At 34.5% G+C, this 13,376-nt stretch overlaps 1 protein-coding gene across 4 annotated transcripts in view; it reads right to left on the minus strand.

Annotated features, from left to right (window-relative positions):
* Positions 1–13,376, minus strand: part of LOC106057104 (cysteinyl leukotriene receptor 1-like) — a 133,252-nt gene that overhangs the window by 87,396 nt on the left and 32,480 nt on the right. For all 4 annotated transcript variants that reach the window (XM_056024167.1, XM_056024164.1, XM_056024171.1 and 1 more), the window contains exon 2: positions 11,617–11,845. The gene's annotated coding sequence lies outside the window, so the exon portion shown is untranslated. The remainder of the gene's footprint in view (positions 1–11,616; positions 11,846–13,376) is intronic.

Here is a 13,376-nt window from a genome sequence, read left to right on the forward strand (position 1 = left end):
TGATTGTTCCGGATTTTTTAGTGCAAAACTAATCAACGCCAATAAATGTTTGTTTGCTCTTCTAACTTATATTACATTCAATTTCCATGCTTAAACGTTGCAAAAACACATTATCAATAATGTGTTGTTCCGTTTTTTATGTAAATAGCATATTAATGCTAAATCAAAATCTCTATACTGACTTATATTTCATTAAGTGTAAAAATGTTCCGGATATTGTTTTACAAAACATGAATTATGCCTAATGATTGTTTGAAATCGCATAATTTACTAATATTAAACTTATATTATTTGACAATGCGTCACTATAATTTGGTTATCAATATCAAATTGTTCCGTATTTTCATCTTTAAACAAATTTTAAAAATATTGACAATAGGTTGTTCAGGGTTTTAAAAAAAGTAATTTACTGGAATTGATTACTTAAAATTACTTTTTAGACATTTAATTTTCTTGCTGAAACATAACATAGAAATTTTGTAATCGATAAAGAATGTTCCGGATTTTGTTTCTTACAAATCGTCGCCAGAAATTTCCGAATTTATTTAAAAATCTACTAACGCCAAATAATTGTTTGAACTCCCTCTTCTAATTAATAAAAAAATAATCTTCTCATTTACGAAATAATGTTTTTACGGATTTTTATGAAAAATATTTTAACTCACTTCTCTCTTACAGTACATTTAACTTTCTACCTAAAACATTAAAAAAATCTAATTATCGTTAATATTATGTTCCGATTTTTAAGGAAAACAGAATCCAAACACTAAAGTAAGGTATGAAAATCTCTCCACATGGCTGTAGTACATCTAATTTTTATACGAGACCATCCAAAAAATTTAATTAACGGTATTAAATTTATCTGAAATTCTCTTTTTCTTTTACTATTTATACAAACATCCGGAACAATCTATTATATAAACTTTTCAATTGTGTTCATACCTAAAAATTATTGCGATGTTTTGAAACGTAAAATAAAGGTTAATCAATTTTTAATAACTTTTAGTTGTTGTTTTTTTTTATATCAAGATGACGGACAGACCGACTGACAGACAAAACGCAAAAACAATGCGGCTTTGATCCTCTTTAAATAAATTCTATTAGAACACAATGTCTACGTTAAATATCTCGTGTAAATAAAGACATTTTGTTATAGTACCGATACTAGCTTTTGACGTCATATGAATGGACTCTTTGAATGTAATGCTAAAAGAACGCACTCTGTGCACCAATGTCTATTAACCCTCGAAAAATTGCTCGTATTGATGAAAACATATTTTAGTCTAAGCCGTGTGACGTAGTCTTTTTTTTTCCTTTGACGTCATTTGGAATGAATTCTTTAAATGAAAAGCTAAAAGAACGCACTCGGTGCACCAATGTCTATGAACACTCGATAAATGCCTCGTATTGATGAAGGTGATTTTTATTCTAGCTAGGCCGTGTGACGTAGTGTTTTTTTTTCCTTTGACGTCATATGGAATGAATTCTTTAAGTGAAATGCTTAAAGAACGCACTCGGTGCACCAAAGTCTATGAACACTCGATAAATGGCTGGTATTGATGAAGGCGATTTTTAGTCTAGCTAGGCCGTATGACCTAGTGTTTTTTTTCCCTCTGATGTTATATGGAATTAATTCTTCAAATGAAATGAAAAAAGAACTCGGTATAGTAATGTTTATTAAGCCTCGTTATGTGACTTGCGTTTAAAAAAGGAATGATATCTTGATTTAGATCTAATCTAGATTTTTTAAACTAGATCTAGATTTTTATTACAGTATATCTAGATCTGGATTTATATTCTAATTAAAATTATTTTAGAGTCTAGATCTAGAATTTCTAGATCTAGTTTAGACTAAAATAGACTAGATTAAGTTGTAGAATTTCAATTTCTAAACTTAAAGTGTAAAAAAAAAAGTGTAGATTTTCATTTCCAAACGTTTTGATCAATATTGCAATGTTATAATATACTAAAACTAATCTACTATTTTTAATTTAATTTAAATTTAAATTTACGGCAAATGAATCTTTGAAACATTATTACTTTTGAACATGAAAATTAAATCACCTCTTGAATATTATTTGCGAATATGCAGATCCGACAGGGATCCGACTTCGACTTCTTTGTAATCTTGTTTTATATTGAAGAGGTATTTTTTTTAGCTTTCAACCCTACTGAAGAGGAGGGGGGGGTTCAACTCAAAACCCTTAGGCTACTCTCATAGAATTTTGAGTGTGTAATTTGCTTTGTTTATATTGAATAGGGGGTTATAAAATCAAAATCTTCCTTAACTGTGCTCTTGGAATTTGGGGATAGTTGTTTCCTTTTTTTTTTGTTTTGTTTTGTAATTAGAAGAGAGGGATTTAACTGCAAAAAAAACCCTGGTAGGGGGTTTTAAACTCAAAACCCGCTGGTAGAGAGTTTTCAACTCAATTGAACTCAAACCCCCCTGGTAGAGGATTTTAAACTCAAAACCCCCTGGTAGGATTTTAAACTAAAAACCAACAGGTAGGGGTTTTAAACTCAAAACCCCCTGATAGGGGTTTTGAACTCAAACCCCCCTGGTAGGGGGTTTTAAACTCAAAACCCTTTGGTTGCGCTGGGGCAAGTGATGGTATAGTATTAAAATGTCACCCAAAATAAACAAAATCAAAGCAAAAAATCAATTACTGAATTCCGATCCCCCCCCCCCTCGGGGGGGGAATTTCATTTCGGGGGGGAGGTTGAACCTCAAGAACCCCCCCTGGCTACGCCCATGGTGAATACACCCATACAAGAAACTCAGACATCTGCAGAGTAATCTGTCCAAGTCAGACAAGCATCAATAACTACAAGACAGATAGGCTCATCCCATCGTATTATCAAAATCATACACTTACAAGCGTAGAAAAAACGCTTGTACGGTACCAACACATACATATGTAGCCTACACGCTTACATCAACACACACGAGAGTAGAATACAGGGGCACACAAACTTACATACACGCTTACTACAACCCCCCCCTCCCCCTCATAATGAAAGCTTACAGCGATAGACTATCATACATACACACCTTTAAATACACGCTAAAAGCAACACACAGTTACATACTGCCACTCAATCTTAAGCTGAGGAAAGGGAAAAAAGAAGTATATTGGTACATACGAAATTCGTATATCGACTTTTAATTTTCGGACACATTGACGCGTGCATTGGACCGCTAATGATACTTGCATGCACTTGGATGATGTAATTGTTATGTAAAACGTTTGGATATTAACTGATATTAAGGAAGTATGTCTAGTTAGAAATTAAGAAAGTCACAATGAATACAATGGACAACAACAACAAAGAAGAAAGCTTATAACACCAAGTGTAGTTGTAACAATTAGTTTAGATCAGTCATGTCATTCAATTCGTAATAGGTCTAAAATGTTTTGTAAAATGTTTTACATGTTTCGGATGTTCCTTCAGAGTTGAAGATAGTTTACTTCCTAGTCCAAACCTCCCGCAGGACGACGGAGGATGGGAGCGGGCAGGATTTGAGCCCTCGACCATCGATAAATCCGAACGACAGTCCAGCGCGCAAACCGCACAACCAGGCAGCCATCTAGACCATTAGACCAACAACAATAAATCTGTATATATATATATACACACACAAACACACAAACTTACTATAAAGCGCTACCTATAAAGGGGACTGATTCAGCTTATACCACCTATTCAGTCAAGTACAATTTCTTTTTCTTGTTGGAGATACCAAACAAAATAATTAGTTACCATCAGTTCATTAAATAATTGGTTAATATTTTTCATTGATTCTTGTGTTGTCAGGTAAAAAATATAATTGTGCAAAATTTCAGCTTGATCCGAGATTAGGTGTGGGAGAAATAAAGTGTACAAACTTTTTACCAGACAAAATTCCATTTTTCATTGAGATTTGAGCCTGAGAATCCTCGGTTAGGAAGCCAAGTGCTTTGCCGCTTAACCTTGTTCAATCAAGCTCATTATGATATTTATAATAAAAAAACCTTCAGAATTTGAGCGTGAGATTTTAAGCTGGATCAGCTGATTTTATATTGTTTCTCTTTCCTTCCCTCTCCGTACGTCCCAAACACGACTCAATCATCATGTTTCTAATTATAGCCTGTCAGATATCAACCAATACTTTAAACATTATACCAGATATCCACAATTATAAAAGATATCCACAATTATACCAGATATCCACAATTATACCAGATATCCACAATTATACCAGATATCCACCAATATTTCTAACATTTTGCTACATCTTTATATACATATATATATGTCTAAAATTATTCCAGATATCCACTAATACTTCTAACATTATACTAGATATCTCTCCAATATTTCTAAACCTTGTCTAAAATTATACCAGATATCCACTAATACTTCTAACATTATACTAGATATCTCTCCAATATTTCTAAACCTAACACCGTAATGAAAGTTGACTTACTTACTTAGTTGAAAGTTGGGCTCTTACAAAATCAAGTGTCTTTTTCTAAACTGCTACATTTTTACGATTTCAAAATTATCAATAGATCAAAGAAAACAACGGAAATAGCAAAGAAAACAACAACAACACCAAACCCAACAATGACACCCAAGTTGACCCCCAGATCCTAATATCAGCATTGTTTTAGTTTTGTACTCCTTTCCTGAGGATATATTAGCTGCGTGGAGAAAAAAAGGGGGGGGGGGTTTGCGAGGCCCCCACCAATCTGATTCTCTAGACGGCTGCCTAGGTTGCCTTGCCTAAGGCCGTCCCTGCCTACTGACTACATAGTATTTACCTAACATAATAATTGTTCTTTTTCCAGCTTCTTAAGCTTATATTTACTCAGACAATTTACATTGGACAAAAAAAAATATATGATACAGTAATATTTAATAGCCAAATAATACTGAGATCGTAAAAAATATTTTTTACAACATTATTTATTTCACGATTGTAAAAAGTTGTTTAAACAAGCTCCTTTTTTTTGTTATTCAATTTTGATGAGAATGTATGTCTTGTAGGCGCCAGACGCCCTCATAAACTGATCCAACGGGAGACCGAGTGGAATCAGTATCACTCACGCAGGAGAGACTTATACCAAGTAGGACTAAAGTCTGTCTCTCGAGGCCTAAATGCGGATGACTTATGACAGGGAGCGTGGAGAGCCTTGCTTGTGCGTCTTCTTGCAGCACTCCACGGAGCGTATCAATGAACTGTGTTATGATCAATTAAATCATTATCAGCTCCTTGTGAATGAGAGCTCGAGAAGCCATGCACCCTGCGGCGAAATAGTTATTTCTAGAGAAACAGAATGTCAACAATAACCACTTGGACACCATCCACTGCTTGAGATATTTTTTTTAAAGACTTATAAATATGCATTTGTGGTCCTTTTTCAAAAACCTAGTTTTATTTATTTAAAAAAAAAGTTTTATTCGTTTAAAACACATAGTTTCATTTTTCATCTGTTAAAAAGCATGGTCTTATTTGTTTCAAACGTAACAATTTAATACTTTAAAAATTAGTTGTAATATTTGTTTAAAAACCTCTAGTTTCATTTACTATTTATCTTTTTTTATTTGTAAAACCTGTTACTTTAGAATAATTTTTACAATGCTACAACTGTATCAAGCCTGTTAGTGAGAGATTTGGTTCCAGATGATAGAACTGTTTTAAAACTATAAACAGTACGTGGCAAGATAATTATGAAAATATTAATAATTTACTTCTATTGTACTTCTATCGTAATAAGAATTAATATGAAAATATTTGTTAAAAAGACTACAAAGAAAGTTTGTGTTATCTCTCAAACTCAGAGGCGAGCCTCAACTGACCATAAATAAAATTCCGAATGACGAAAAGGAAAAAACTTTTCACGTCACACTGGTTAGTTAGTTAGACTAAAAATGTCTTTTTAACATGAGAATGTCGACAAGGGTTGATAAAGATTTTTGCAAGAGTTGTTATAGCATTTCATTTCATAAAACTATTCCGAATAAAGTCAAAATGAAAACAAAATTCCACTACGTCACACAACCTAGTTAGACTAAAAAGAAAATACATTTACAACACTATTGAGTTAATGAGGATTATAGACATTGACGCACAAGTTATTACGGCATTTCATTTAATAAAATTATTCCGAATGATGTCAAAGTGAAAAAAAAAACTTTCCACTACGTCACACGGCCTAGGTAGAGGGAAAAATGATTGTTTTTCAACACAAGAGAGTTGACGAGGGTTAATAGGCATTGGCGCACGAGTTCTTATAACCTTTTTTGCCGATGTAATAGCAATATATTTATACTCAGAATCCGGAATAACCTAATACCGATAATTAAATGACATGACTAATATATATTTGCTTTAAAAATGTCATTAATTGATTGTTTTTATTCACATAACAACACAAGAGAGAGAGAGAGAGAGAGAGAGAGAGAGAGAGAGAGAGAGAGAAAGAGAAGAGGAAAGAGAAGACTTTCTTCTTTTGCAAGCCTGATTGCTGGGATAAGTATGTTGGTCATTAGGTTCATACCTATGCAATAGCTCAATGACAGATCGATATTAGTCTGGCGCTCATTTCTTTTATCTCTCTATCAGACCTTTTTTTTGTCTTCTTTTATACGATCAAAAGTTTCTCCTAAGGGAGCTAAATTTGTATTAAGTATAGATCACAGAATTTAACTCCCCTACCTGATTTCAAGTGTGCGTATGCGTGGGGGGGGGGGGGGCAAGATGCAACCTGCTCACATTTCCACTCGTATAGAAAACACAAAATGATTTCAACCTAAGTAGATTTTTAAATTTCTAATAAAATTCTAATTTATAATCATTATTACTTTTTGGAGCGATGAAAAGCAGCGATCATGCGTGTCGTTCAAAAATCTATTCTATTGATTAGAAATTTTCAATCGACCAAAAAGATCTATACTGTTTGTGAACCATAGCGCGTGCTGTGAAATTCAATCAGATACTCTCGTAAAACAATTTGGGCTGGATATTCAATGTTACATAGTTACAAGAGTATTTCTAAAACAAAATCTCGAACAAATGACGCAATTCATCGCGTTCATTTCTTTTAGCAATATACTAGGGGCGGCTACTGTTTTATAAAATACTTCAACCAAAAGAAAGAAAGAAAGAAGATGATTACTTCCTACGCGTATTTCTAGGTCAATCTAGTCGTGCATGTTAATTAATGCCTTAAATGCCAAGTCACTGGTTTTCCTGGCTGGCTCAGGCGACCCATTCCATGCTGTAATAGCACTAGGGAAGAAGGAGCATTTGTACAAATTTGTCCTAGCATCTGGAACAAGAAATGTACATTTATCATTATGCCACTCTGAGCATTTCTGCCACTGTTGGTGATTTATTGAACATACTGAGTAGCTTATTGTAACGTTAACTCCTCTGTCGTTTTATTAGAGTGTTTGTCTAGCGAGTCAACCGGCAAGTCGCCAGTATTGAATGTTTATGATATTTGTATAGCTTCTTAATGGCATGAAACATGTTTGAAAGAGTATCTCTGTAGCATAAATTCGTTTCCTAGGTGCCATATTTATAATAGTAGATCCATGGAACGGGAACTCGCTTTAGACTACCCCCTTCAATCTCATCTGCCCAAGTTCCATACTAAAGTAACCGCGGACTTCTCTCACAGTCAATCCTTCTGTTGTCTTATTGCCAGGCATACACATTTCATGGTATGGGGCAGTTATAAATCGTGTCCATTTACTCTAGATGTTTTTGTACTACATCTGTATTTAACAAATAAACTTTCAACCGTTTGAAAATATTTCTAAGTCCATACTAATAACAATTTGACTATTAACAGTGGTCACTGAACGTCGTTTGAGCTTAGCGAGGCTTTTCTTTAGAGGCTAAAGACAGTCATAACATGGAGGCCAAATAGATGGAAACAAAGAAGTAATATCCGTAGGGACTGGCTGGGAATAGGCTGCGGATGTTCCTTACAGAGAGAGCTTGCATCCCAATACACGTAAGTAAGATATATAGGGAAATGATGTAAACGTCATCTGTTTCTATGGCAGACGGTTAACAAGGGTGTCATGTAGCCAGCTAAACCACTAAATGCCTTTATTTTCCCCAAATTAAGTCAGGTACGACTCAAAGGCGTCCTTAAAATACCGAAATTGAAAAATCCCAGTCCACCGAGATTCGAACCTGGGACCTCTCGGTTCGGAAGCCAAGCACTTCACCGCTCAGCCCCAAATTAGAACAATACATTAAGTCCATTACTGCCTGATAAGCTAAGCCCATTACTGCCTGATATGCTAAGCCCATTACTGCCTGATATGCTAAGTCCATTACTGCCTGCTAAGTCCATTACTGCCTGATATGTTAAGTCCATTGCTGCCTGCTAAGTCCATTACTGCCTGATATGTTAAGTCCATTACTGCCTGCTAAGTCCATTACTGCCTGATATGTTCAGTCCATTACTGCCTGATATGCTAAGCCTATTACTGCCTGATATGCTAAGCCCATTATTGCCTGCTAAGCCCATTACTGCATGTTAAGTCCGTTCATTGGTTGCTATTTTAGTAAGTCGAAACGCCTTTTGGGATGTTCAAGTTTTTTTGATTTTCAAGATCTTGTGAATATTATAATAATGAAATACTGTATAATAGAAAACACAGGCTACATCTAATAGTTAATGTAATAGTAGTAGGACTACTGGTACCAATAATAATAATAATAACAATGATATTGATAATAACAATAGTAGTAATGAGAAATCTTAATGTCAAAACTTCAAAAGCCAATAAAAACACTTACATTTAAAAGACAAAGTAAATATTAAACTCAAGTGAGCCAGCTCACAGCTTTGTAATGAAACGACAAACAGATCGATCAGTTTGAGAAGGTTCTGTTTCAGAATGATCCGTTTGAGAAAGACCAGTTTGAGAAGGTTCATTTTCAGAACGTGCAGAATGAGAACAACCAGTTTAAGAATGATAAAAGTTTCAGAGAACCCAGCTTCGTAGCGAACAGAATTTCAACATAGCTTCTAAATGGACCTCATACACCAAAACGAACGGTCACGTGATAACCATAGTTAATTAAAATTAGATCGTAATTCGAAGTTTTAAAAACAAAAGAAAAGAGAACTCTAGTTACTCTAGTGAGACTGTTGGTTGAGACAACAACGATGACCAAATGGCCAAGCTGCAGCGAATTCAGAACAACAAACAAGATACAGTTCTGCAACGTATCTCTTGCGTACACTATTTTCAGTATATGGGCTTCTTGTAAATGCTAGAATGGACTACAAGGTTACCACACTTTGTTAAAGAGGCATCTACAACAATAAATAAATGGGTTCGTATCTGATCACTCCATATGTCCCTCAGCGAGCCCTGCCCGCCATTGGCATAGACACTTCTAGTTGTGCCACGTTTCTCCTTCAAAAGTTACGGTCTGCGACATTTTTCAGTGCACGGACCAAAGGTTGGAACTCAGTCCTTATTGAGCTCAAACATCTTGCTTCACTACATTGAAGAAGAGCATTAAGACCTATCTGTTCATTACATTTTTAGATTAGTTTGTCATTTTAACTCTTGTGTTTATGTTTGTTATGTTATCGTAGCGTCATGAGCCTACATTATTTCTGTTAACAGTGCTATCCAAATTTTATTATTATTGTTATTATTATTATGTTAGAAACGAACGAGTATTCATTCTCTGGCAAAGCCAGGGTCAAGTCTCGTTAAAGGGAAACAAAATTCATCGTAGTCCCTCAGGTTCCACTAAGGAATTTTCTGGTGATGTGTACCCACTTTCGAGGCCCCAAGTACGCTTCACCAAGTTACGACATTAAAACATGAAAAGTGTTTGAAATCTTGGGATGGCCCAAACAAAGCCCGTGGAGTCTGGCAGCATTTGCGTCACCCGGACCGCGACCTATGGTGGAGGCTTAAAAGGCCGAAGCGATCCATTATTGCTCAGTGTAGGACTGGTCACTGCCCTGTTGGCGCTTATTTTGCCCGGTTCCGGCCAAACTTTGGTGCCCGATGCTGACATTGTGGAGAGTCGGTGGAAACAGTGGCGCATATCTTGCGCGATAGTGTGTCTGCAGAGTCAGTTTACCTGTATGGAAGCTTAAAGGCACTCAGCCTAACAGCAGAGTTTCTCGCCAAGGCTCTACGGGAGGACTAACCCTTCCAGCCTTGCTACCAATAGGAGTTCCTCTCAGGTGATGTGGCAGGTCTGCAGCAGTACCGCTCCCTGACAGCAACGAGAATGTTCCTAGGAATGTTAAGGGCTTGAAGGTATCTGTGAGGTCAGTTATTATTATTAGTATTATTATTGTTATTATTATTATTATTATGAAAGGGTGATTGAGCTGTAATTGTTACACATCATTAAATATAACTCTTTATTTGTAGCTTAAATATGCTGGTCTAAATTCAGGTGTAGGTCAAAGTCATTTAAAATGTGGCCCCAAAAAAAAATAAATTTTAAAAGAGGCTTATTTACAACTCTTTAGTGAGTATTTTCCCCCTGTAACCAATGACAACGGTTGTCATGTCCAAGATGGCTCCCGGCCTTTTCAGTCCTTTTTAAAACTATGGAAATTGGTTTATATTTCAGAGATGCTTGGCCTATGATCCTTGCCGGCAACGTCATTCGCCTTAGGCTATAGAGAGGCTGAAACTTTTAGAAATCTTAAAAGTAGTCCGAGCTTAATCATGAAACGAAATTAAGTAACTTCAAAAGCAGAATCAATTTATTTCAGACTCTAATGACTTCAGCACACCTTTTAAAGTCTGGAAACTTAAGATACATTTTTATCAAGTCACTCCGTCTGTCTGTCTGGTAAAAGGTGTGTACACGTTATTATATAAATACCACTAATTATAATAAACTGTGTTAAACTTTGTTTAAATGTGTACAGTTATTGAATATTAACTTCGTAAGACAAAAGACAAAGCATTATCTTCATCATCAGTAGCGCGTACTTTAATAGCGAACAATTGGCTTTTAGCTGTAGTCTTTATGTCATCAGTTAGATCACTATGGACTATTCATTACAAGTCCATCAACATAAAGAGTAAAGCGAAAGCGCTGAGAGGGACGAGGCACGCAGAGAGAGACAAATGGTTTTATTTCGTGGTTGAACTGGGTTTATCTTGAGAAACGCCCCATAAGGCGAATATTTCAAACAGCAACCTATATATTCTACTCTATATATTCTTAGTCTCAATGACGTTTTTCTTAAAAACATTTCCGCCTCTAACCTTAATATAATGTCTCATAGAAATGTTTTAAGAAATTATAAAAATTGCCTTAAAAATTACAAAGTTTATATAAGAGAAGTAACTGCACATTTAAAGAAATATATCTATATAATGAAAAATGTGTTTCCCTTTTTTCTATGTTAATCAAAATTAATTAATTACCACCGATTAATTAATTAATTGGTTAATTGTTTCATTTATTCATGTTTTGTTAGGGACAATGAATAATTGTGCAAAGTTTCATCTTGACCCGAGAAGAGGAAAAGGGAGAAATCACGTGGGTAAACATTGTAACTGACAGACGGAGTGAAAAATATGTAAAAAAAAAAAAAAGGTATAAGGCCTTACCTTCAGCTAAATGTCTTATTGTACATGGCTGTCAGAAAATTACTCCACTTGAATGGTCTCAGTCAGTTCACTGACTACGTTTCACTAGTTCACAAACGTTTCACTAGTAGCATCAGAGTTTATTGCTAATTATTTAGAAGATTATTGTTTGAATCCTTTATTCCAAGGTGTTTCCGTTAAATCTATGTAAAGAAAGTATGAACACCGACAATTTAACTTTGAAAATACTCTGCAACATAAGAAATAAAGTATTTTAGTTTCGAATGTATTTAACATTAGGATAAACAATTATAGAAGTCCTCCTCTTTCACTAGTTTTTTTATTGACTAATTGTCATCAATGAGTGGTCAAGCAAGCGATCCGTTTACAATCTATATCTATGACTCTATCTCTATCTCTCTATCTATCTATCTATCTATCTATCTATCTATCTATCTATCTATCTATCTATCTATCTATCTATCTACCTGTCTATCTATCTATCTATCTATCTATCTATCTATCTATCTATCTATCTATCTATCTATATATATATATATATATATATATATATATATATATATATATATATATATATTATCTCTCTCTCTCTATATATATATATATATATATACCCCTCTCTCTCTCTCTTTCTCTCTCTCTCACTTTATATATATTTATATAGTTCTTTTTTGTGACGGTACGCATTGGTACGTCGTACCGGCACCTTTTTCTTGTATTTTAACGTTTATTACTAATTCACTGAGTACCGGTACCTATTTTTCTTTTACAAAAAAAGCCCTATATATATATATAAGCCATACATTTCAAGTAGTCGTTTTCATGTACACCAATAGAAGAAAAGATTCATCTGACAAAATCATCCCCCCCCCTAATGTTTTGAATCGTTCTGTTTACAAAAAAAAAATCCCTAAAACTAGAATGAAATCCAACCCAGTTTTCTGAAGTGAATAGGATCTGAAAAGAAAGTTCCTCCATAAGATTCTCGTTCAGCCAGAAGAAATTGCTTCCAAGCTGAATCTCAGCTTATTTTTAAAAAAACGAGGCCAATTAAGAATATAATAGAAGGTTTTATCATTGTCTTTATATTAAAAAATGAATAAAATAATACAACTAATATTAATAAATAGAATTAAAAAAATTTCGATATGAAGCAATGGCCTATTAGCAGGCTGATATTGAGTTGGTGCAGTTCGTTGAAACTATATTGGTGCAGTCGAACTAGTCATGGAAATATGCTTGTTTCAGATAAAACACAAAAGTTTATACCCCACACCTTATAGCCCCCTCCTCCTTTGTTCTGATGGATAACCATGACAATACCATAACGTAATCATCTTCTTTTTTGAAGTAACGTCTGTATTATATAAGATAAGATACCAATGTTTACACTTTCACAATGTTCCACGTATCAAAGTACCACATATCTTTTGTCAATGAATAATTGCAGCATAACAAAAAATTGAATATTGCTATAGGACAAATTCTCTGGGCATGAACATATATCTCTTTAAAAACAACAACTGTATATATAAATGCTACTCAACATGATTACAAAGCTGATACCAACTCTGTCTGTCTGGTACAAATCTTGTACGCGTTAGTTCTCCCACTTTCCGTTGTCGGATCAAGCTGAAACTTGTGCACAATTATTTAATGTCGATGACAACACATGATTCAATAACAAATAATTACTTAATTAATTAGCAGTACTTACTTAATTTTTTTAGATAGAAAAATAAATCTCTCAATATGTGGTA

The sequence above is a fragment of the Biomphalaria glabrata genome, chromosome 3, assembly GCF_947242115.1.
Source record: "Biomphalaria glabrata chromosome 3, xgBioGlab47.1, whole genome shotgun sequence".
NCBI lineage: Eukaryota > Metazoa > Mollusca > Gastropoda > Planorbidae > Biomphalaria > Biomphalaria glabrata.